General features: G+C 45.4%; 1 non-coding gene across 1 annotated transcript; it reads left to right on the top strand.

Moving 5' to 3' along the window:
* Positions 1-12,277: 12,277 nt before the first annotated feature.
* Positions 12,278-12,384, top strand: LOC130502012 (small nucleolar RNA R71). The gene has a single exon (XR_008939995.1). It is a non-coding gene; the product is annotated as a small nucleolar RNA R71 (small nucleolar RNA).
* Positions 12,385-27,254: the final 14,870 nt, after the last annotated feature.

Genomic DNA, 27,254 nt, shown 5'->3' with positions numbered 1-27,254 from the left:
ACATTTTAACCTGAAAATCTCAACACAAAAGTTAGTAGATAAAATTCCTCACTCTCTCAAGTGTTTAATCTCACCCACTCAAGTGTTTTCTCTCAGATTTATGGTGATCACACAGTTTCTTCTCAAGGTTCTAAGAGAACAGATCAAAGAATCCCAATGGGCAAATCCAAGCAAGATCAAAGGTTTAAGATAGAAAGATAAGAGATTTAAAAGGGGAACCCGCCTTAACCACCTCAAAGGCCGGATTTCTTTTCGGCCAGCAGGCTTTCTCTTCCACCACCACACCACAAACAAACAAACTCTGAAACTTTCTTTTTTTCTCTTTTTTTTTTTAAATATAATCTTTTCTTCTTTTTTTTTAATGCATAAACTTAGATCTTATTTTTGTTTATGGGGGTAATGAGGGGCCCGGGTTCAAGATAGAAAGATGAAGAAGTGTTTAGAAGAAATGGAGAGATGAGAAAATGGATAGAAATAGAGTTACCGGAAGAGTGGCTCTGATACCACTTGATAGAACCAAAATCGGGATCACTCTACCGGTACGGATGATATGAACTCAGATCCGAGAGGATTGAGAACTGGTGGGATGAACGGTGACACAACGGGTTGCGGAAGGCCCGATGATACTACCAGACTTCAATTGTTGCCGGATGTGACGCACCGGTCCAACAAAGGAAGGATCGAGACTTGGAGATAACCTCACCAAGAAACTAGAAATGTTCTAAACAAAGAACAATGAGAGAAAACTCAAAAGAGAAATAAGAAAATCGATGTGTTTTATTCATGAGAGACATCACATATATATAGTGTTTGTGAGTCAAAGAAACATAAAGAGAAATGTTGGAAAAGACAACATAGAAAATATAAATCAATGAAAACAAGACATAGATTTCTGAATTTTGAGTAAGACTGGTCAAGGTGCGGATCCTCATGTTGACTGGTCCAGATTCATAAGAATGTCCAGATTCATTCAGAGGTGTCCAAGTTCATGCTGTGATGATCAGGTCGTGCACACCATGCTGGGAAAGATACGGACACACGCGGGACGATCCATACATGTCTGAATTCGCGAGAACTGAACATCATCTGAGTTGTACATGACATAACTCCCTCATCTGAACTCCGTTTGATCTGATTCTTCTTCGAGGAGTTCCATAATTGAGTTGAGCACATTTTCCAAGTGGTTTCAAGCGAAGAAACATCATGGTTTAGAAGATATGCTTCGAACAATGAACGTATATCTGTTTGCTTCTCGGGTGGTTTGATGGTCGAACCAGCTCGGAAGGTCGAACCAACTTGCTCAGCTCGTCCGGGTGAGTGTTAGTCCAGCTCAGCTCGTCCATGATAGTGTCAGTCCAGCTCACTTGAGTATTCAGCTCATCCAAGATTGCATAATCTGATGAGAAAACCTTGGCTAGGTCTAGCTGGTCGACAAGGTCACCATCTTGGACCGTGTCCATGAACCAAGAAGGACGGTGCTGGATTTTGGGTGCATCATCTCCCTCTTCTTTTCTGGAGGAGGAGGCATGACTTCCACCGCATCCTCCGAAACCACTATCGGCGCGAAAGGGGAGCCCTCCGGACGAGCCTGGACATCAGATGCTTGCTCCGGAACGACAATTTCTCCAGCAGGCAAAGAGACATCGGGTCCAGAGGCTGGAAGTGTGGAGATCGGGACTGGAGTAACGTCGGGTCCAAGACCAGGACCGCGGGATCCGGAGTTAAAGTAACATCGGATCCGAGAGTCGGAGCCACGGAAGTCAGAACGGAAGTAGCACTAGGACCTGCCACGCTAGACTCCATCTCAGCACGGCTTCGCTCCATCTTGTCCTGAAAAGAACTGAACCCCTCGACGAATGTCTGCGTAAGAGCAGGAGCATCCAACGCCGGCGAGGCTTGGTTAGCTTCACTCATTTCGACATCAGAATCTTTCTTTTCGTTTGGAGAGAAAGCCATGTTTTCTGAAATTTGAGAAAAGGAGAGTGAGTGAAAATGAGAGGGAGATGGGGTGCTACTTATAAGAAATCAAAGGTGGTAGAGTTTTTCGGGATAAAATATTCCTAGCCGAAAATTTCGATTTTCAAATCTTTCGCACACAAAATCGCTCCCGCATCTTGCATGCTGGGGGCTAACTGTTGGGGTCAAAAACGGTTATCTCGAAATCAGCGGCTAAGTCTATTTGTCATACGGAAAACCTTCCGAAAAACGAACACGAACACCCGTAAACCGAAGGAACCGAGCAGCCGACCCCGGCCTTGGCCGTAGCCACCTGGCGGCTAGCCCCGTGCTGGCCGTGGCCGCCGGCGGCAAGCACTCGTGCTGGCCGTGGCCGCCGGGCGGCTAGCCCCGTGCTGGCCGTGGCCGCCGGCGGCTAGCGCCCGTGCTGGCCGTGGCCGCCGTGGCCGCCGGGCGGCTAGCCCCGTGCTGGCTCGGGTCTTCGGATAACAATCTTCGGTACACGAATCCCAGTCCCCGGCGATCTGAAGTCTGTACTTCGAGTCTTTCCCAAATCCTCGCAGGACGAATCATCGAGATTCCGCGTACGAAACTCCGTTTCTTACTCCAATCTAAGACCGTCGGAAACATTTCGGGAACTTGTAAGATATCGACGGGAAGGAAGATCTTAGATTCTTCGTACAAAACAGCGATGGTCATCTTAAGACACCACTCGTCTCAACTCTACGAACGAACGAGGAACTTCCAAAGAGATCGTAGAAAACAACGGAAGTCCTAGAAACGGCCCGAAAGGAGCCAAACGCGATCGGACAGTCTGTCACGATTATCTGAGATAGATACAACGATTTACGTTTATCTTTACGTAACAAGATGAATGCTAAATCGACGGAAGAATAAATGTCAAGTTTCCCGAAGATAAATGTCAAGTTTCCCGATGAACGTGGAGGCCGACGAAAATGAAAGAAGCCCGCCTTGTGGCCCAGAAGGAGAATAGACCGTCATAAGAAGGAGTATATAAAGGAGCTTTGGGAGAGGAAGAAGGGCAGAGCGAAAATCATTAAGAGAGAGAGAGAAATCCGAGATTGGAGACCTAGAGAGCTCCTGTTAGGTTAAGAACTTAGAATTTAGGCGGTGGACTAGCAAGGTAGGACCTAGAACGTCCGGCCGCCTCTCGTTCTATTTTCATCTTGTCTGCAGGCTCCTGTCTCTCTCGGAAGGATCTAACAATCCTTTTACTTAGAGTTCCGCACATAGAAACCCTAGGCATTATTCTCGACATGCCCGTTTCTATGACTAACGCTCGTACTAGACGAACTCCGCCAGGCAGTTCGATCTCTGTTCAAACCCTTCCAACTGAACTACGTCCGACTTGATCCTCGAAAGGGGTACGTAGGCAGCCTTCCTTAAGGTCCAGTCCCAAATCTCAATAAAACCTTTCCGCATTTATTTGATCACTTGTCGTTGGTTGTCGCAGAGAATCCGGACCTTTAGGGAAAGTTAGGTTTACTTAGCTTTCCTCCGTTTTACTTAATCAAATCGACAGTGCGAATTTCGGTTCCCACAGGGAGCTTCCCAAGGATCATGTCGACCCTTTTCTTAGGAGCTGGGGGTGGTGAATCGGTCTCTTTTTTAGGAGACCTTTCTCGTCTCGGTGAGGTGTCTCTGGGACCTCTTTTCTGGTAAGGCTGTGGTTTTTTGAGGTCCATGCCCTTTATTTCTCCGGCTGTGAATTTAGCTGCCAGTTGTCGTTGGAGGTCCCAACATTCCTCAGTTGAGTGCCTTTTCCGATCGTGATAAGAGCAGTGTTTGTTCTCATCATATCCTTTTGACCAGGGGGTTTTGTTTCGAGAGTTCCCTTTTTATGAGGTCCTTTTGCTTCTGAGGCTTCACCTTTCGGGTGATTCTGGGGTTTCTTGTGGAGTTTATCCAGTGCAGCTGTTTCCTCTTCCAAGGGGACGTATCTAGACGCTTTATGAAGAGCATCATCGATAGTTGTGGGAGGATTGAGCGTTAGCTTCGACCAAAGTTCCGATTTATACCAGAGACCTCTTCTGAGAGCCTCGATGGCGACCTGGTCGTTGGGGTTTGAGAGCTTAGTTCTCACTGCTCTGAATTTTTCGATGTAGGCTCCTAGTGAGTCTCCCACTCCCTGTCTGATTTTCCAGAGGTCAGCCTTGGATGCTTGCTTCAGGATATGAGTCGAGTATTGCTTCATGAAAGCGTTGCTTAACTGGTCGAAGCTATCTATCGAATTTGGTTCGAGACCAGAGAACCATTCGAGGGCTGTTACAACTAGATTTTCGGCGAATGTCCTGCAGTAACCTGCTTTGCATTCTTCTTTCGTAAAGTGAGCTTTCACGATAGCTAACCGGAAGGCTCTCAGGTAAGCCTTTGGGTCTGAGGTCCCGTCGTATTCGGGGATCCTAATTTTTCGGGTGTCTCTTATGTAAGAGTTGGCAATTCTGTCAGTGAATGGAGTTCCACAGGTCTCTTCGATCAAGCTCTCGATTTCGGGAGCTGAGCTCGTTGCCTTGTGGACTTGAGCTCCCAATTTTTGGAGAGCTGCGTGAGTTCGTTCCATATATCTGCGAATAACCTTAGGTCCCTCTAGAGGAAGGACAGTCGGGTCATCATTAGGTACCTGTCGGACAGGCCCCTGATGGAATCGTGTTCGATCATTTTCCCAAGTGCCAGGTGGGCTGATTTGCTCACTGGCCCTTGGGTTATTTTGACGAGTTAGGTTAGTGGGGCGAGTTGTAGGATCAGCATCCGTCCTTTGATGTTCATCCGGATCCGTGTTTAGGTTTCTGGCTTGAAACACCGAAGCTGACGTTCTGCCCCCGGACGGATTTGATACTCCTTTTCCTGACCTATGAATAGGTGGTGGAGGAGGTAAGCGAGTGCTCTGACCAGTAATCTGCTCTGGTACAGAGCTGGTTGATGCTAGGTTGCTTCCCATAGCACTGGTGAGAGGCGGGCTAAACACAGGAGTTGTCCTAGTGTGAGGCGTTTGGAAAGCAGGTGCCTGTTCTCCCGAACCAGTGTTATCAAGGGAAAAATCTAGACGTCCTCGAGGATGAATCCTACCGAACCAGTGTAACCTGACCTAAAATTCAGGAGGTGAGTTTAATCCCTCACAATTGGCGCCGTCTGTGGGGAAGAAACAATCGAATCCCTTACCCTAACTTGAGGATGAATCCTACCGATCAAACAACAACTCCGTCTGACCTTAACCTCCCGATTCAGAGCGATGGCTCACCGAACGATGGAGGCTCTAGTCTCGTAACCTCGGAGCCTCGACGTGGCGACCACCGATCTGGGCAACAGCCTCCGGCTAGCGCTCGAACGAGCCAGACTGCAACCGGAGCCACTAACCCGAGATCATCAAGTGGAACCGCCCCCGGGCTTCCAGTCACCGAGAATCCTCAGCAGCAAGCCATTCCGAATCAAACGGAGGCTCAGCTCTCTGAGATTCGTCAGATGATGATGCAATTAGTAGACAAAGCTCAGGAAAGTGAGCGTACAATGCATCAGCTAGCTGTTCGTCAGCAACGATTGAGATAACTAGATCTCTAAACACAACAACCCAACCACCGCAACGTCAAGCTCCGGGGGTCACTTTCCGAGATCGATTGACCGATCCCTCATTCCCCCGAGGACGTTTAGACTTTTCTCCTGATAGCACTGCTCCGGAAGGACGGGGATCTGCTTTCCAGACACCTAATACTGGGACAGCTCCCGTGTTTAACCCACCTGTCACCAGTGCTATGGGAAGTAACATAGCGACAACCAGCTCCACACCCAGTCAGATTGCTGACCAGAGCACTCGCTTACCTCCTCCGCCGCCTGATTTTAGGTCCGAAGCAGGAGTATCCTTCCCATCCGGGGGCAGAACATCAGCTTCGGTTTATCAAACCAGAAGCTCAACCCCGAATGTGGACGGGTATCAAAGGCTAGACTCTGATAACCCAAGAGCTGGTGAGCGACTTAGCCCACCAACTGCATGGGAAGACGAACCAACACGATTCAGTCAGGAACCTGCCCGTCGGATACCTAATAACGACCCAAATGTCCTTCCCTTAGAGGGACCCGAAGCTATCCGTAGATATATGGAACGAACTCACGCAGCTCTTCAAAAATTGGGAGCTCAAGTCCATAAGGCGACGAGCTCAGCTCCCGAAATCGATAGCTTGATGAAGAAACCCGTGGAACTCCATTCACTGACAGAGTTGGCAGCTCTTACATAAGAGATACCCGAAAAATCAGAATTCCCGAGTATGATGGGACCTCTGACCCAAAGGCCTATTTGAGAGCCTTCCGATTAGCTATCGTGAAAGCCCATTTTACACAGGAAGAATGTGAGGTAGGTTACTGCAGGACATTCGCCGAAAACTTGGTCGGAACAGCCCTTGATTGGTTCTCTGGTCTCGAACCAGCCTCGATAGACGGTTTCGATCAGTTAACTAATGCCTTCATGAAGCAGTACTCGATACATATCCTCAAGCAAGCCTCTGAGGCCGACCTCTGGAAGGTCAGACAAGGAATGGGGGACTCACTACAAGTCTACATCGAGAAATTCCGGGCAGTAAGAACTAAGCTCTCGAATCCCAACGACCAAGTCGCCATCGAGGCCCTTAGAAGAGCTATGTGGTATAAATCGGAGTTCTGGTCAGAGCTAACACTCAATACTCCTCCAACTATCAATGATGCTCTTCATAAAGCCACTAGATATATTACTTTGGAGGAGGAGACAGCTGCGCTGGATAAACTCCACAAGAAACCTCAGAATCACTCGAAAGGTGAATCTTCAGAGACAAAGGGACCTCATAAAAGGGGGAACCTCCGAAACAATCAAACTCAGGGAGAACATTCCTATGCAATCGAGGAGGACAAGGAAGAGAAACCTGTCGCCGCAGCAAACAAAACTCCCTGGTCAAAAGGCTTTGATAAAAAAAAACATTGCTCTTATAATGATCGAGAAGGGCACTCAACTGAGGAATGTTGGGACCTCCAATGACAACTGGCAGCTAAATTTGCAGCTGGAGAAATAAAGGGTGTGGACCTTAAAAAACCACCACGTTATCAGAAAAGAGGTCCCAGAGACACCTCTCCAAAGCGCGAGAAGTCACCTGAGAAGGAGACCGATTCGCCTGATAACGGGATTTTGCTAAGATCCTATTCAAATGTTGAAGTATAAAGGATGTCAATCCAATTCTAAGAGAATGCGAAGCACTAGGAATGCAAGACCATGCTTAAGCTAAATGCTATCAAGATGAGATGAGAGATTATACTAAAATAGGAATAAAATGCAACAAAGCGAAAGACTTTCTTTGATTATGAGAATGAGAGGACTCATGGGATAAGGGAATATGACTTTGGGTGATCAAACTCAAACTAAGGTGCTAGCTTACAATCAATCTATCTACCTTAGGCCTAGACACAAGACTAAGCAAACTTTATCTCTAAATGAATGCTCATTTGCTTCCAAAACTCAAGCATCTAATCTCTTAGGTTGAATGTTTAGGAAGCAATCATTAACAATAAGCCTAATAGCCATCTTAACACCTTTAACAACAAATCTCTTTGGTAGAGTATGTTAAAAGCTTAGGAGAGTTGGTTCAGACATTTCATCGAACACCTTGTGGGTGGGAAATGTCTAGAACTCAACTTTAAGGAGGCCAACCCTAAAGAAGCATTAAAATCACTCTACTAGCAAGGAATAAGAAGGATCTACACCTAAACACCTTAGATCAAGCCTAATCACCCTTAATCTCCCTAACCCATGAATCCAAAAGTGGATCTACTCACTAATCACCATGATTACTCTTGAACCCATGAGGTTTCCAAGCTTAATCATGTTTAAGAAAGATGAATAAGAAATTATAAACACTCAAGAACACAAGAAGATGATGATTTGATTCAAGGTAAGAACTTTCACCAAAAGGTTTTGTGTTTCATAGAGAGAAAATAAGATAATCTCTCCAAAATGGAGATTACAAAGTATTTATACTTAGGTTTAGGGTAAAGAAAGATACATAGGATAAAAGACTAGAGTGCCCCTTGGATAAGGCCAATTAGAACCTTAAAATAGTGTTTAAAATGACACAAGGTCGAATTGGGTCGAACCGAACCGGTTTGAGAAAACCAGCCTCAACCACTCTCTCACCCAAACTGCCTCACGCCCGGGTTGCGCATTCCTGTCTCGACATTCCGGTCTAGTCGAGTCTAAGAGAGTACTTGCTTGGCTGAGCTTCATTCTTCACCTCCTTTGGATCTTTGAACTCTTAAACACTTCACATCATCTCATAGTATGCTCCAACACCTGATAGGGACATATGAATGCAATATGGATCCTAAAGACACTAAGATCTAAGCTCTATGATCAAAATGCATAAGATATGAAAGCTAAAAACATGTAAATATGCAAGATATCAACTCCCCCACACTAGTCCTTTACTTGTCCTCAAGTAAACTTTCAAGAACTAAGGAGGAGAGGCTTGAAAACAGGGATTTCATAACCAAAAGATGCTCTTCTTAGCTCTCATCTTAACAATCTTGCATAATCATAACAACTAGCTAGAGCAAAACTTCCATTCTTCTCTAACTTCTCTAGGCCTATTCAACTCTTTTGATCTCTACACTCATCATCATGATTCCACAAACCCAAATCCAACAACTCTCTAACAATCATTAAGCAAACTCAATAGAAAATCTTGCAAATGGTCAAAAGGTCCAAGTCATTTGGTTTGGTAAGAAAATGCTTCAGTTCAAGGAGAAATAAGTAGTTCAAAGAAATCTTTTAAGGTGGTTTACTCTCAAAACAAAGTAGCTTTGGTAATGCACATAATATATCTAAGAAAGGGTTCAACTCATGCATACAATGCTCACTCTCCATTGTTCTACCCTTCCCCACATATATAAGCTCAAATTTAAACTTCAAATGCCAAAACCCAACTCTCAACACTCACCCAAAGATTTCCCAAAGAACTCAAGACATTTTCTCAACTAGAACTCTTTCTTAATGAAGTCAATCAAGGGATTTTTACACTTTTGAACACTTCTTAGCTTTTTCTAAACTTTGCTAGCCCCTTTTTTTCATTTTTTTTTTCTTTTTTTTTCTTTTTTTTTATTTGCTTTTTTTTTATTTGGGGGCCAAGACATTCAATACAAGAACCAAAGATCATACTTTACTATCCCTTGAGACTTAGATTTCACTCTAGAGTTCTAAAAGTCTAAACTTTTCTTTCTTGACCAAACCATATTCCCAAAGTCAAACTCAACAACACTCACCACCCAATCCTAAATGCTAGACAAAGGTGTGTCTAATCTAGCTAGAATGGAGACTAAGCATTGTCGATCCCGATACTCTCAACATTATGCACATGCAAAGCTTTCTAAAAAGGCCTCACTCAACAATCAATGATGGCTTGAAAGAAAGCTTGGGTTCAAGGTATGGAGTACCACTTGAAATTGTCAAAAAGATCGGTCAAAAAGGATGAGACAATTCAAGTGTGTATAAGCCATGACTCAGCACACAAAGGACCATAAGCAAGAGACATTGAGTTTAAATAAGACAGGAGCAATCTTCAAAGAGAGAGTTTCAAACAATCCAATGAGTTTCAAGAAGAGAATTCAAGGCACAAAGTCTACAAGCTATCAAGAGAATGCTCAATCTAATTGTCATGATTACAAAGGTTGCCAAAATGAGAACTTAGCATGAGAATATTTACAAGGTAAAATCATCCCCTTATGCATGAATGCAACCTATATGAATGCTTCTAGACTCAATCCTAAAATGCAAATGATGCAACTAAATGCTTCTTTTTGTGTTTTTCAAAATTTTTAAATTTTTTTTATATGCAAATAACTATCTATAATACATGCTAATGACAAGAAACACAAGATCATCAGCAACTTGCACCTCCCCCACACTTAATTCACACAGTCTCTTGTGTGAAAAGTGGAGAGAGATGACTAAGGGAAAATCTAAATGCAATATGAAATGGTATATACAATGGAAGGTGGTGGAGTACCTCTATGGAGCGTGAGAAGAGGCTGATGCCTCGGAGTTGAGTCTGGTCGCCCTCCTTCTTCCATGGGTCTTTAAATGAAAATCCAAAAGACATATGTACATGGATAGTCATGGGACTTCCTCCCAAGTGAGCTTGTTTTAAGTCTCTAGCTTGACTTTCCTTCTTTTGGCTAGTGAGAGGGAGGGTCCTTCCCACCTTCAAGAGTGATGGTGAGGACCTGAGAGAGGAGTTCTTGAAGCTTGAGTGGATCATCTTGGAGCTGAGGGTTGATGATGGCTCTTGCACTTGAGAATGGCCTTGACTTGCCCTTACACCTGAGCTTGTACTCAATGACACCATTCTTGAGCTTCATTGGATGGAGAGTGAGAGTGTGTGAGATCATATCAAGAGATGGAGGATGAGTTTCTTGCAGCAACTTCTTCTTGCCATGAGTGGCCTTTGAGGTTCCACTCATCCCCTCCTGTTTAGCACTTTCCAAGTGCTCAACACACAACTCTGTAGAAGTCTCTCCATTGAGACCTTTTGTCTCACAAACAACAACTTTATCTTGGGGCTTCTTATCAGCTTCTTGTCCAAAAGTGATTGTCCCACAATAGCCAGCATCCAATGGAGGTTTTAATGGGTAGGAGACAGTTTTGTTCACATTCATAAGAGTGACCTTCTTGTTGGGAAAGTCAATGCAAGCTCCAACTGTTGTGAGGAAAGGTGTGCCCAAGACCAAAGGAACTCTCTTCCCAGTCGCCATGTTAAGGACAGTGAGGTCAATGGGAATGGTGCATGCTCCAATCTTCAAAGGGAAGTCTTTAATGATACCAAGTGGGGTTATAGAAGAGGAATCCCCAAACTGTAATGAAGACTTGTCTGGTTCCATACTCTCAATCCCTATACTCTTCACCATCTCCATTGAGATTACATTCACACTAGCACCAGAATCAACATGAGCATCTTTAAGAGTGAGCTGACCAAGGGAGCAAGGTAAAGTGAACATCCCTTGGTGTCCAAGCTTAGGAAGAGACTTTGGAGGGACTAGTGGGTCAAGCTGCAGTGTTGAGATGTTCAGGAGCTCTGCTACTTCTTCTTTGTGAGTGAGAATGTCCTGGATGAGCAGCATTTGGACATGAGCCTCACGCATACCCGAGATCTCTGGAAGCTTGACGCCAACATCACTTAGGTCCTTCCTGAACTTAGAGATAACCTTCTTCTGAGCTTTGGTGAGGACCCTTTGTGGAAATGGGAGTGGGACCTCATATGGTGGTGGCTCAACCTTAGGAGCTTCTTCTAGCTTGACCGCTTTTAGCTTGTGGTCAGCCCTCTTCTCAACTTGTTTCTCAGCCCTAGGCTCAGCTCTCTGCAGATTTGTTGCTTCAACTTTCCTTTCAACTTGCACCTGAACCCTTTCCATAACCTTATCCACCATATATGCTTCAGCTGTTGCTACAATCTCTGTTCCATGCAAGAGTCTTTCAATCTCATCCACCTCTTTCTCATGATCAATGAGCTCAATCTTTGAAGAAGTAGTAGAGATGACAACATTGCAAGACTCCTTGGGATTCTTATCTGGTTTCCCTGGTAGTAATCCCATTGGGCTCTTGGAAGATGGTGGCATAGAGGCGACCTGACTCTCCAAAGCGTTGAAGCGAGAGGCAAGTACTAGGAACTTGTTGTTCAGCTCGGTATAGCTAGTATCAATCTTGGAGTGCACGGTTTGGAACTCATGGCCAATGTCCTTTGCTAATCTAGACTGAGCATCCATTATCTGCTTGAACATTGACTCCATACTTGAGTCAGGAGCTGTAGCTTGAGAAGAGCTTCCTTGAGCTTGAGTGGACTGATTGTTGTTGTTCCCAAAACCAGGAGGTGTGTTTTGCCTAGGCTGGTATTTGTTGTACTGAAAGTTAGGTTCCTTCCTGTACCAAGTACCATTGTTGTTGATGAAGAAAAGCTCCTCTTGCCCTTCCAAACCATCAACCTCATTCACCTTAGGAGGGACCTCTTGACTAGGATCACCAACAAAGCTAACCTGCTCCTTCTTAGCTTGGTTTGAAAGAACCAAGTCTAACTTTTCTTGCAAGGACTTGATGTCTTTCCTTGTTTGCTGATCATCTCCTCTGTTGGCTCTATCATTCTCCTCATTGTAGACTGAATCACTCTTTGCCATGTTCTCCACCAGTTCCTCTGCATCTTGCTCGGTTCTGCCCAAGAAGAAACCATTGCTAGCTGTGTCAAGCCTGTTTCTGCAAGATGGTAGAACTCCCCTGTAGAAAGTGCAAAGCAAGCTCTCCTTGCTGAAACCATGATGAGGACACTGAGCAATGTAGCTGTTGAATCGTTCCCATGCTTCACTAAAACCTTCAAGATTCTTTTGTTGAAATCCTGAAATCTCATTCCTAAGCTTTGCAGTTCTTGAGTTAGAGAAGAACTTGGTGAGGAAGGCTTCTTTGCACTCATCCCATGTCCGGATGCTATCTCTTGAGAGACCCTTCTCCCATGTGTGAGCTTTATCTCCCAAAGAGAATGGAAACAGCCTAAGCTTTAATGCATCTTCAGAAACACCATTAATCTTGATGGTGCCACACAACCGATCAAAGTTGTCCAAGTGATCTAGAGGATCTTCCAAAGCAAGCCCATGGTACTTGTTGCTTTGGATCATGTTGATCAAGCTTGACTTAATCTCAAAGTTGTTGTTCTCCACAGCTGGTGCTCTAATACCAGCCCTATTTCCATGGATGTTAGGCTGATCATGGGCACCAATTGCTCTAGCTTGGCGCTGTGGATGTCTTGGTCCAAGGTTGGCAGCTCCTTGACCATCTTCAGCAGCTCTATCTTGAGGCATGTTTTCCATATCAAAACCCAACCTCTGAATGTGAGCCTGTTGATCTTCTTCCCTTCTCCTTCTCACAATATCCCTCTCAAGTGCAGAAATGTCTTCAACAATGGAAACAAGGCTTGATGAACCTCTGCTCCTCAAGTTCATACACCTGAAAAGTCAAAGAAAGAAAGAAGGCAAGAAGCAATATCACAATAGAAAATAAAAATGATTTAGTCTCAAGCAAATGACTAAATCCCAATGTCACAATCAACTTAGAAGTTGGCAACGGCGCCAATTTGATAACGGGATTTTGCTAAGATCCTATTCAAATGTTGAAGTATAAAGGATGTCAATCCAATTCTAAGAGAATGCGAAGCACTAGGAATGCAAGACCATGCTTAAGCTAAATGCTATCAAGATGAGATGAGAGATTATACTAAAATAGGAATAAAATGCAACAAAGCGAAAGACTTTCTTTGATTATGAGAATGAGAGGACTCATGGGATAAGGGAATATGACTTTGGGTGATCAAACTCAAACTAAGGTGCTAGCTTACAATCAATCTATCTACCTTAGGCCTAGACACAAGACTAAGCAAACTTTATCTCTAAATGAATGCTCATTTGCTTCCAAAACTCAAGCATCTAATCTCTTAGGTTGAATGTTTAGGAAGCAATCATTAACAATAAGCCTAATAGCCATCTTAACACCTTTAACAACAAATCTCTTTGGTAGAGTATGTTAAAAGCTTAGGAGAGTTGGTTCAGACATTTCATCGAACACCTTGTGGGTGGGAAATGTCTAGAACTCAACTTTAAGGAGGCCAACCCTAAAGAAGCATTAAAATCACTCTACTAGCAAGGAATAAGAAGGATCTACACCTAAACACCTTAGATCAAGCCTAATCACCCTTAATCTCCCTAACCCATGAATCCAAAAGTGGATCTACTCACTAATCACCATGATTACTCTTGAACCCATGAGGTTTCCAAGCTTAATCATGTTTAAGAAAGATGAATAAGAAATTATAAACACTCAAGAACACAAGAAGATGATGAATTCAAGGTAAGAACTTTCACCAAAAGGTTTTGTGTTTCATAGAGAGAAAATAAGATAATCTCTCCAAAATGGAGATTACAAAGTATTTATACTTAGGTTTAGGGTAAAGAAAGATACATAGGATAAAAGACTAGAGTGCCCCTTGGATAAGGCTAATTAGAACCTCAAAATAGTGTTTAAAATGACACAAGGTCGAATTGGGTCGAACCGAACCGGTTTGAGAAAACCAGCCTCAACCACTCTCTCACCCAAACTGCCTCACGCCCGGGTTGCGCATTCCGGTCCTGCACTCCGGTCTGAGCCTGCACGCCCGGCATGCTCACCACGGTCTGACCACTCCGGTCTCAGCCTCCACGCCCGGCATGCTATCCCCGGTCCAGCCATTCCGGTCCATGGCTTTACGCCCGGGGTGTGCTTCCCGGTCCTCACAGTCCGGTCCTGCCTCTTCACGCCCGGGATGGTGATTCCGGTCTCGACATTCCGGTCTAGTCGAGTCTAAGAGAGTACTTGCTTGGCTGAGCTTCATTCTTCACCTCCTTTGGATCTTTGAACTCTTAAACACTTCACATCATCTCATAGTATGCTCCAACACCTGATAGGGACATATGAATGCAATATGGATCCTAAAGACACTAAGATCTAAGCTCTATGATCAAAATGCATAAGATATGAAAGCTAAAAACATGTAAATATGCAAGATATCATCGCCACCTCCAGCTCCCAAGAAAAGAGTCGATATGATTCTTGGAAAATTCCCCCAAGGAAAAAGTCTACAAGTCGAAGCTCTCTTGAGCAAGCCGTCCCCTCAATCGAGCCCCGACTCGAGGGTGGACTGTATCCTTGGAGGATCAGATATATGTCAAGACTCCGTCAACTCCATTAAAAATCACGTACGGAAGGCTGTGTCTAATACTTGACCTAAGCCTCCTAACCCCGAGTCCAATACTAAGATTTCTTTCTGGGAAAGCGAGACCTCAAACCTTGACAGACCTCACGATGATGCGCTGATTGTCACCCTGAACATCGCAGGATACGAGGTCCCTAAACTCATGATAGACACATGAAGCTCTGTTGACCTTATTTTCTACAATACCCTGAAAGGGATGGAAATAGACGACTACGAAATATTGGCCAAAAAGCTAATCTCGTAGGCTTCTCCGGAGAGACAGCTACCTCATTGGGGACTATCAAGCTCCCAATCATAGCTGGTGGAGTAATGAAAATGACCAACTTAGTAGTCATCGACAGACCTTCCCCGTTCCATGCGATCTTGGGAAGACCCTGGATTCACAAAATGAAGGCAGTAGCCTCGACCTATCATCAATGCGTGAAATTCCGAACACCTGAAGGGATAACTACCGTACACGGTAGCCAGAAGATATCCAGAATCTGTTACTTGGGAGGATTCGAAATCCTCAAAAAGTCCCCCCAATAGCAATTACAGATCCAGGAGGGTCGCGAAATGCAACAAAATATTCGAGGTCCTCCTAAGAACCTCACCGAAAAAGTTTGCATTGACGACTCAAATCATGAAAAGCAGGTGAGCATCAGATCTGAGCTACCTCTTGAGACAAAAAAGGAGCTCATCGACTTCCTGAAAAGCAATGTCAAAACCTTTGCATGGTCTACCAATGACATGAAAGGTATAGATCCGAACGTCACCACCCATAAACTGAAGGTATACCCCACTTTCAAACCGATCAAACAAAAGTGTCGCAAGCTGGGCCTCGAGAAGGCTCAAGCTGTTAACGACGAGGTCGGCCGACTTACGAAAGCTGGGTCCATTAGAGAGGTACACTACCCTGACTGGTTAGCTAACCCGGTAGTCGTAAAAAAGAAAAACGGGAAATGGAGAATATGTGTAGACTTCACCGACCTAAACAAGGCCTGCCCTAAAGACAGCTTCCCGTTACCTCACATCGACCGCCTGGTTGAAGCAACAGCTGGCCATCGACTCCTATCCTTCATGGATGCCTTCTCAGGATACAACCAAATCATGATGGACCCCGAGGAACAGGAGAAAACTGCATTCATAACCGAACGAGGAACCTATTGTTACAAAGTTATGCCATTCGGGTTAAAGAACGCATGAGCTACCTATCAGAGGCTAGTAAATAAGATGTTTGCTGGGCAACTCGGAAAAACCATGGAGGTCTATATTGACGATATGCTAGTCAAATCCTCAGCTGGAGAAGACCATATCTCCCACTTAAGGGAATGCTTCGATATCCTCAATAAGTACGATATGTTGCTCAATCCCACTAAATGTGCCTTCGGGGTACCCTCAGGCGAGTTCCTAGGCTATCTCGTAACCGAAAGAGGCATTGAAGTCAACCCGCAGGAGATAGCAACCTTCCTAGAAATGCCGTCACCTAAGACAACCAGAGAGGTACAGAGATTGACTGGACGAATCGCATCATTAAATCGATTCATATCCAAGTCCACCGATAAGTGTCTCCCATTCTACAAACTTCTAAGAAATAATAAGAAGTTCTTATGGGACGAGAAATGTGAGGAAGCCTTCAAACAATTGAAAGCTTACCTCTCTGAACCTCCGATCCTATCCAAACATGTAGTAGGAGAGCCACTGTACCTGTACCTCGCCGTATCGACTGCTGCAGTTAGCGGCGTACTGGTACGAGAGGAACAAAGCGAACAAAGACCTGTCTATTACACCAGCAAGAGTTTGATAGACGCCGAAACAAGGTATCCTGCAATGGAAAAATTAGCGCTAGCAGTCGTAACAGCAGCCAGAAAATTACGACCTTACTTCCAATCGCACTCTATCGTCGTAATGACCTCACAACCATTACGAATGATATTGCACAGCCCCAGCCAGTCAGGGCGATTGGCTAAATGGCCATAGAGCTCAGTGAATACGACATCGAGTACAGACCTCGAGCAGCAGCAAAGGCTCAAGTCCTTGCCGACTTTGTCATTGAGCTAGCATCCGAGCAATTAGACTCCGAAGTAGAATCTCCAAAATGGAGCCTGTATGTCGACGGAGCCTCATCAAAACAGGGCTCCGGTGTCGGTCTTAGGCTGACCTCTTCAGCAGGAGAAACCATCGAGCAGTCCTATAGGCTCGGATTCAGCGCCTCAAACAACGAAGCTGAATATGAAGCACTAATCGCAGGGTTGAAACTCGCCCTAAGCCTCGGAATTCGAGAGCTAAACGCTTATAGTGATTCACAGCTAGTAGCTAGCAAGTTTCACGGAGAATATGAAACGAGGGACGAAAGAATGGGGGCATATCTCGAAGTCGTCCAGAACCTCACTAGGCAGTTCGACAAATTCGAGCTAACAAGGATCCCACGAGGAGAGAACTCTTCAGCAGATGCGTTGGCTGCTTTAGCCTCCACATCAGACCCCCTCGTAATACGGATCATACCCGTAGAAGGAATCGAAAAACCAAGCATCGACATAGCTACTAAAGCTGAGATAGACAGCAAGCTAAAAGAGCAACCCGAAGGTACCTGTCCTGAAACGGTAGCTACCCAAGTTCTCACAACATTCTGGTTCCCAAAAGCCAAAATAAGTAGCTCTAAAAAGCATACCTCCGGGAACACAATCCAAAACATGGAAAACAATGAAGGTATTCCCCGAAATTCAGACTCCTCGGAGCCTAATCTCACGAATACCTCCGGGGGCACCAACTCAGACCCACTCGTCTGCAGAATCAAAACCAGAAGCCGCTCAGCTCTCAAAAATCCATCTGGGGGCACCATCCAGACCCCGGGGAATAACGAAGAAATTGGAGGTATTCCTCAGAATTTAGACTCCCCAGAGCCTAACCCTACGAATACCTCTGGGGGCACCACGACTCCAGGTCCCGAACAGGAACCTCCCTCGTCTCTTCATAACAAATTTGTAGGGAGAGAGGATTGGAGAATACCAATCACGCAATACATCCTGGAGGGAAAGACTCCACCTAATAAATGGGAGGCTTGAAAGCTCAAAGCATTAAGCGCGAGATACTGCATAATCGAGTCCGTCCTCCACAAACGAAGCGTTTCCGGACCTCATTTAAGATGCGTCCATGGCCTCGTCGCTATGAGACTCATGAAGGAAATGCACGACGGCTCCTACGGGAACCACTCTGGAGGAAGAGCTCTGGCCATCCGAATCAAAAGACAGGGCTATTTCTGGCCTACCATTATTGCAGACTGCGAGGTCTACTCCTCTTCATGCGACAAGTGCCAGAGGCATGCACCGATTATACACCAACCTGCGGAGAAGCTATCCAACATATCCGCCCCTTACCCATTTATGAGGTGGTCCATGGACATCGTAGGACCACTAGTAGCGTCAGGAAGTGGAAAGAAGAAGCTACGCTTCCTCTTAGTCCTAACAGACTACTTCACGAAATGGATAGAGGCTGAAGCTTTCCAACAGGTAACCAGATTCGAGGTCGAACGATTCGTGTGGAAAGAAATCGTGTGTAGACACGGTGTCCCATAAGAAATCGTGACTGACAATGGAGTACAGTTCATATCCCACGACTTCAAAATATTTTGTGACAAATGGAATATCCGCCTGACCTTCTCAACACCTCGACGCCCTCAAGGAAACGGCCAGGCGGAGGTTGCTAATAAATCAGTATTAGCAAACCTCAAGAAACACCTCGGAACCCAGAAGGAACTCTGGTCAGAAAAGTTACCTGAAGTACTTTGGGCATGTCGAACCACCCCACGAAAGGCTACAGAAGAAACCCCTTTCTCCTTAGCCTACGGGATGGAAGCTGTCGTCCCAGCTGAAACCATTGCTGGTAGCCTCCGCCGAGAACTCTGTACATCCGATCCTGCAGCTAATGATCAGCTCCTGACGGACAGCCTCGATTTAATCGAGGAAAGACGGGATCGAGCTCTGATTTGTATCCAAAACTATCAGCAAGCAATGGCACGACAGTACAACTCCAAAGTCAGGCCCCGACAGTTCGCTGTAGGTGACCTAGTACTTAGGAAAGTTTTCGAAGGAACCAAGGAACCAGATGCTGGGAAGTTAGGAACCAACTGGGAAGGTCCCTATCAAATCATCCACGTGGTACGACCTGGCGTTTACAAGCTCCAAAAGGTGCGAACTGGGGTACCTGAAATCAGATCGTGGAACGCCACGAATCTTAAGAGATACTATCATTAGGTACCTAAAATTCTTGAACTACGTTTGGCTTGATCCCTTGACTGGGTACGTAGGCAACTCCGTCATGAGTGCAGCCCCAACCTCATTTCAACACTCTGTTCACCACAACCAAAGGGGGCATATGTCTGATTAAAATCACATAACTCAAGCAGCAATTGTATGATCATTATAATACAGCAATTGTATGATTATTATGATACCATGTATCCAATTATCAATAAAGCAATTATCCTCGATGTCTCAATTCTTTAACCACACAGGTCCCTACAAACACGGACCTAGAGTCCTAAAACCCTTCGGATCAGCTCAGGTCTCCAAGAACCTGAACCTAAGGTCTTAAAATCCTTAATAACCTTAAAGGTCTTAAAATCCTTCAAACGAAGTCAAGCTTGATAAACCTAAACCTAAGGTCTTAAAATCCTTAGAAACTACCAAGATCTTAAAATCCTTCAAACAAAGTCAGGTCTCCACTGACCTAAACGTAAGGTCTTAAAATCCTTAGAAACCATCAAGGTCTTAAAATCCTTTAAACAAGGTCAGGTCACCTCGGACCTAAACCTAGAATCTCGAAATCTTTAACAAAATACAAAGGTCTTAAAACCCTTATCAAATCTCGAAAGGTCTTAAAATCCTAAGCAAGTTCCAATGGGTCTTGAAATCCCGTAAACGAACTCGGGTTCCCATCAACCCCCACCTAAGGTACCCGAATCAAACTCAGGTTCCTAAAAACCTTAAGCTAATCTCGATACTTCAGGAACTCCTCTTAAGGAGCCAAACACGATCCAAGTCTCCTAGACTTATCATAAAACCAGAGATCTAATTCGGAGGATTCACTAAACCTCTTAATTAGTAAACGAAGTACATTCCCTATCAAAACTCTTAACCAAATTCGAATTCATCCAAAAATGACCAAGTCAAATCAAAAGACTTGAAACGAAACTGAACCAAGTTTTGATAGATAAAGGTTTAAAGACCTCATCAGGCCAACAAAGCTTCAAAAGACCTTAACATAAACAAAGGTTTAAAAGCCTCCTCAGGCTATAAGTCTTAGAAACAAATGAAACGAAAGCCCATTGGGCGGAAATCCTAGAAACGCATGAAAGAGCCTCAGCTCTTAAACCTCCTTGTCACCTGAGCTCTTCTCAGCTCCCTTGTCAATCGGATCATCCTCCTCATCAGGAACCTCTTCCTCCATCTCCTTGTCGCCATCTTCCGGGGTGGCTTCAACTGGGGCTGAGCAAGAACCCACCAATACCAAATTAGAACCGAACTCTCCAGAAAAGGAGAGATTAAACATATTAACCTCAAAAGTACCTGAGCTCTCAGAGAGTTGAGGAAGAGGGAGCTTGCTGATCGAGAGGTCCGAGACCTGAGCCTTCTCATACGCAGCAACAGCCTCTGGCATCATAGCCACCAAGTGAGCGTACTCGTCTTCAGCACTCTTAATCTCGCCATCCAGCATGTCTTTTAGGAGCTCAGTATTGGCTTGAATCTCTTGAGCATGAACCAGGAGATCGACTTCATCCTTCTTCTTGGAGAACTTCTCCTTGACAGCAACCAGAACCTTGTTGTAAGCGTCAGCTACCTCCCTCTTTCCTCTCCGGACGGCTAGCCTGGCATCAGCTTCTTTATTCTTCTGGCTGTTTTGGGATGAAGCAATCAGCTCCTTAACCTGGTACTCGGCTATCTTCCGAGCAGCATCCAACTCCCCAATCTTCCTATTCTTGACCTGGATGTCAATCGCCTGGCTCTCGATCGTCCCTTGCTGAGCATCAGCTTTGGAGCCAAGTCTCTTGACCTCAGCTTGAAGTTCCGAGATCAGAGCCCGAGTCTGGTTGAGCTCGGTCTTGGTGGCCTTGACTAGATCAGTAACCTGAGCTAATTCTTCAGCGCTGGGGGCATTGTGCACAACGTCCTCGAACTTGAACTGAGCCCTGTTAATAGCGCCAGCCAGCTACAAAAACAAAAACAATGATTTAGTGAACATCTTCCAAAAAGAATTAAGCTAAAAAGTTGAAATAAAATTCATACTTGACCCATGTGATGGGCAATCTCAACATATTCATCCTTGTTCGTGAGGTTGGAGATCGAGGGGAGGGAACACCCGATTCTCTTCATATGCCTCATCAGCGTAGCCAAACCCCACGAATCATCCAAAACTGACCCAGGCTTCGAATGAGCAAAGTTCCAGCCAACAGTTCCCCCTCTAGAAGAGGAGGAGGAAGACCTCGAGGGTCTGTCAACTTGGTCAGTCCGGGACCTCTTGCTCCTCGGAGGCTCAAATTCTGGAGGATCCCTCGCCATTTGAGGATCGGCTTCCGTCACCGGAACCTCGGAGGGAAGACCAACTTCCTGAACTCTGGGCTCCGAAGGACCAACATCTTTAGCAGGAGCTGAGCCTCCCTCATCGAGGACTTCCTTCACGGAGTCAAGAAAGGATCCTCCTTGGTTCTTGTCGCTTCCTCGAGAGGAGATGGCAGCCTTGGTCGATCTACCCCTGGAACGGAACGAGGGCTGAATAGGCATCTTCTGTGATTGAGTCTTTTCAGAGGTACTGGCTCCAGACGAGACTTCAAATACCGATTCACCGTCAGAGACTGAATCATGAAGAGGATCATTAATCTCACAAGACAAATTCAAACATTGAAAATCTACAATCGGTAAAGGAAGGTTACCTTCTAAACCAGCAACCGTCACTGAATCAGGAAAAGATGAATTGTATCGTTCAGGGAACCTGGCCGATCCGACTCTCGTGGTAGTGTAAGCTGCCCAGGTATTGGGGCTGTGCTGCAGCTTTCTATGGAGAGCTCTGGTAAGTTTACAGGACAACTTGATAGGATCCTTAATCTCTGCGAAAGAATCAAAAAGCAATTAGCACATCACGATAAGCAAAAATAAATATGCAAACATCTAACCAGAGATATCAGACCAAGAGGTCCTGAGGTCTCGGCCTACAGGAACCGTCGAAGGGTCAATCTTGACGTAAAAGTACTTCTTCCGCCAGTCATCATCACTGGCCATAAATTTGAAGACGCCTAGCCCAGGACGACAGGGGAGGTAATAGGTACCGCTTCCACCATCCTTGGAAGTACTCTCCTTTATCGAGAAGAGACTCAACAGCTCGGTCAACCCCACAATAACTCCTTCCTCCTTGGCCCTAGTGATGAATCCGTTTATCACTCGGATAACCGAGGGACAAAGTTGGGGAAGGGCCAGTTGATAGTGATCTAGGAGATCTAATAAGAGGGTGGGGAGAGGGAACCTAAGATGGCACTTAGCGATATACTTCTCATGAACACAGAACCAACCCTCCGGAACGGTTTCGGGGGTTTCGTCTTCGGTACAAGCTCTAGCTAGGTCACTCTTGCCGTGGGCCTGAACAGTAAGGTTGGCGACGTCTTGACTCTTTAAGAGCGACGAAAAGTGAGGTCCGGAGGAGGCGCTTTTGCCCCCTTTCTTCTTCATCCTCTTGACTCTTGCCCCGATCGAGTCTTTGACTTTCTTCTTCTTGACGTCCTTCATCTTCTCTCCGGCTTCTTGTTTAACCTTCATAAGACGAGCACCGGAAGCAGAGATTTGAATTTCGCCGGAGTCTTCTTTTTGACTCATGATAAGTAAAAGGGGAAAGAGAAGGGAAGTGAAAGGGGAAGAATCGAGTTGAGTTGAGCAAGAACGAATTCTCTAGAGAACTTAGGGATGAAGATCAAATTCGATCAAGAAACAGAGATATATAAAAAAAAGAACACGCAGTAAAATAAAGGAAGGGGGAGAAGTTACCTTGGAAACCGTCGGAGGCGTGGAGAAAGTGGAGAGACATACAGTTAATACTCGCAGCTTTATATCCCATCATGTCTCGAAAATCGGAAACCACATTTCAAACTCCTCTTAATCTAAACCGTCGATTTAATCAAAGGGAATCTATAGCCGTTCGATTAGATAGGAATATATATGGTTGAGATAGCTAGTAATCATGATCTCAATAAGAAAATCTAGGCTGGGCGGCTAAGTCTAGCTCCTGAGAATAACGAAACCTAATCTCGAGAGCTGGGGGCAACTGTTGGGCCCGAATATGGCCCGATAGCTGAACAGCGAATAACAAAAGACGATAACGGGCCACGACAGGCCCATCGCGAATTCAATCTTTGAAGGAAGCTAAGCTGGAGCCGGAGGCTGAGAGCTAAGGACCTTTACTAAAGAGGTCACCGAAAAGAGGCAGCTCGTAGACATGAAAGTAGGCGCAGGACCCGGTCAAAGGAGGAGCTGTTGCCAATCCCTCAAATCACGGAGGAGATCTCGGAAACCAGTTGGTGACAATCAAGCGGAACCTGAGGCTATTTAAAGAGGAAGTCAATCAAGAAAAGGGATTCATGGAACCCATACTCTACTCGATACTCTAAAAACATTCTCATTCACATTACATTCTCATTGTCTTTGTAATCATAAAAGATCATCCTTTGTAATCACTCTTTTATATAAATCATCAATACAAATCGAAGTTCATTCAACAAGTTATTACGGGATTCAGCCCGCGTTATCTTTCCCTAACCTTTTCCTAAACTTTAACCTGACCTAAAATTCAGGAGGTGAGTTTAATCCCTCACAGAGGACATGCTAGGAATCGACATTAACATTACCTGCCATGAACTGAATACCGACCCAACATTCAAACCAGTCAAGCAGAAAAGGCGAAAGTTAGTCCCCGAAGGAGCAACCGCAGTCAACGAGGAAGTCGAAAAAATTCTTAAAGTTGGGTCCATAACGGAAGTCCGTTACCCCGATTGGCTTGCAAATCCCGTCGTGGTCAAAAAGAAGAACGGAAAATGGCGAGTGTGCGTCGATTTTACCGATCTCAATAAAGCGTGCCCGAAAGATAGTTTCCCTTTGCCGCACATCGATCAGCTAGTCGAGGCAACAGCAGGAAACGAACTCTTATCCTTCATGGACGCATTCTCAGGATACAATCAGATTATGATGCCTTTCGGCCTTAAGAACGCCGGCACAACGTATCAACGACTCATCAATCGAATGTTCGCCGATCAACTCGGAAAAACAATGGAGGTTTACATCGACGACATGTTCGTCAAGTCCCTCCACGCTAAGGACCATGTCGACCATCTTGAGGAATGCTTCGCACGGCTGAATTCACATAACATGAAACTCAACCCGGCCAAGTGCAGATTCGCCGTAGCATCGGGTGAATTCCTCGGGTACCTGGTATCTTATCGCGGGATAGAAGCCAACCCAAAACAGATCGATGCACTCATCGGGATGGCCTCTCCCAAAAACAAGCGAGAAGTACAAAGGTTGATAAGGAGGGTCGCAGCACTCAATCAGTTCATATCCCGATCAACAGACAAATGCTTACCTTTCTACGATGTCTTGCGGGAAAACAAGAAATTCGAGTGGTAAGATGAGTGCGAAGACGCTTTCAAACAACTAAAGTACTATCTGGCGACTCCCCCAATTCTCGCCAAACCCGTAGAAGGGGAGCCCCTATTCCTATACATAGCAGTATCAGCAACTGCCGTTAGCGGCGTCCTGATCCGGGAAGAACGTGGGATCAGAAACCCCATCTTCTACGTAAGCAAAAGACTGCTGGACGCCGAAACACGTTATCCCCTGATGGAAAAATTAGCATACGCATACGTAACATCAGCGCGGAAGCTTCGACCGTATTTTCAATCCCACACCATCGTCATCCTTACAATGTTCCCCATTCGAACTATCTTGCATAGTCCGAGCCAGTCGGGAAGATTAGCCAAATGGTCCGTCAAACTCAGCAAGTACGATATAGACTATCGTCCCAGAACGAGTGCGAAGTCTCAAGTACTCGCGGATTTCTTGGTGGAGCTACCAACCAAAGCCATAACTAACAAAGAGCCTAACTCGACTTGGCTCCTCCACGTTGACGGATTGTCGTTAAAACAAGGATCCGGAATCGGCATCCGCCTGACATCGCCGACCGGAGAGACCCTCGAACAATCTTTTAGATTGGAGTTCCACGCGTCGAATAACGAGGCAGAGTACGAGGCCCTTATCGCGGGATTATGATTAGCCCACGGTCTGAAGATACGGAATATCCATGCTTACTACGACTCTAAACTGGTTGCGAGCCAGTATAGCGGGGAGTACAAAGCCAGGGATGAAAGGATGGAAGCATACCTCAAACTAGTCCAAACTTTGTCCCAAGACTTTGATTCCTTCGCTCTCACTCGAATTCCTCGTTCCAAAAATACGCAGGCAGATGCACTCGCAGCCCTGGCCTCGAGTTCGGATCCAGGACTTAAAAGAGTAATCCCGGTGGAGTTCATTGAACATCCGAGCATTGGGCCTCCCGTCGTCATCAATCTTATTCCAGATGATAACGAAGAGGAAATCGCAGTCCAATCAGAAGAAACGCCAGAACAAAACGAATATGGCTGCGATACGCCATGGCTGGAGGCGAAACGAGCATACATCGTCAACGGAAAATTACCTCCCGAAAAGTGGGCAGCTCGAAAAGTCCGAACCCAAGCCACTCGTTATGTAACGGTCGACGGAGAAATTTACAAGTTGAAATTCTCTGGACCACTCATGACGTGTTTGGAAGGACATAAGGCTAGAAAAGTAATGGAAGAAGTTCACTCTGGTTTTCCTGCGGAAATCACTCCGGCGGAAGGTCGCTCGCCGTAAAAATTCAATGCCATGGGTATTACTGGCCAACGATGATCGGGGACTGCGAAAAATTCACACGAAAGTGTGAAAAATGCCAGATGCATGCTCTGACTATTCGACAACCTGCGGAAGAACTCTCTTCCATTACGTTCCCATATCCTTTCATGCGCTGGGCTATGGATATCGTAGGGCCTCTTCACAATTCCAAGCAAAACGCTTTCTGCTGGTCCTCACGGATTTCTTTTCAAAATGGGTGGAAGCCGAATCATACGCAAGTATAAAGGACGTCCAAGTCGAAAATTTCGTATGGAAAAACATTATCTGCAGACATGGAATCCCGTACGAAATAGTAACGGATAACGGATCCCACTTCATCTCTACCCTCTTCGAAGCTTTTTGCGAAAAATGGAAGATACGATTAAACAAATCAACTCCCAGATATCCGCAATGCAACGGACAGGCAGAAACGAACAATAAGACCATCCTCCACGGACTTAAGAAACGCTTGGATGAAAAGAAAGGGAGATGGGCGGAGGAACTCGAAGGAGTCCTCTGGTCACATCGCACAACTCGGAGGCGTGGAATGGGAGAAACACCTTTCGCCCTCGTATACGGCACCGAATGCATGATTCCCGCGGAAGTCGAATTTCCCGGGATCCGTAGATGACTTCTTCCGGAACGGGAAGAAATAAACAATGCCATGCTATTGGATAATCTCGATCTCGTCAACGAGCAACGAGACCGGGCCCTGAACCGAATCCAAAACTATCAACATGCAGCCGCAAAATACTATAACTCCAACGTTCGAAATCGCCGATTTCACGTATGAGACTTAGTTTTGCGCAAAGTCTTCTAGAACACTGCCTAACGAAACGCAGGGAAGCTAGGAGCCAACTGGGAGGGACCATACAAGATTATAAAAGTCGTCCGGCCCGGTTCCTACGAAATTGAAAACATGCAAGGTGTGAAAATCCCGAGAACTTGGAACATCATGTATCTCAAAAAGTATTATCACTAAAACATCGCAATCAAAAACTACGAGACGGCTTGATCTCTGAAAAGGGGTACGTAGGCAACTCGCTAACCGGCGGGTTCAGCTATCCCCCCCCCCCGCCTAAAGGGGGGGGGGAGCGGGGTACGTATATTTGTATACACCCACGACTTTCAAAACTTTACAAAAAATCCGAATTTTCGAAACTCTTTGCAAAGAAAGACTCCGAAGTTTGGAAACTCTTCACGAACAAACAACAGATCCAGCATCCACCAAAACGATTATCACATCTATAAATTGTCACCCAAAAACAATTTGCGGTCTAAAAGCCCGTAACTCTTTTATGGCATAAGAAAAATTCATTCAACGCACTACGAGACGTCGTTTCGTGCCCGAATAAATTTTTTCTCACACAAAACTTTTAAACGCCTACAAAACGGCATCATGTCTTTGTTGCTGATCACAACAAACGAACTCTAACGTCCTAAACAGACAAGCCACCTAAGGGTAGGCTCTCTTACATCCGACCAAAATACCATAGCGCGCTGTACAAGAAAACCAAAATTTCGTCTGAGCGCTTCGTAAAGGAAGTAGCTCCGACTCGTACCCAGA

Source organism: Raphanus sativus, unplaced genomic scaffold (assembly GCF_000801105.2).
Source record: "Raphanus sativus cultivar WK10039 unplaced genomic scaffold, ASM80110v3 Scaffold0379, whole genome shotgun sequence".
In the NCBI taxonomy this organism is placed as follows: Eukaryota; Viridiplantae; Streptophyta; class Magnoliopsida; order Brassicales; family Brassicaceae; genus Raphanus; species Raphanus sativus.
Note: the sequence above shows the minus strand (reverse complement) of the source record. Positions and strands in the feature narration are given on the sequence as shown.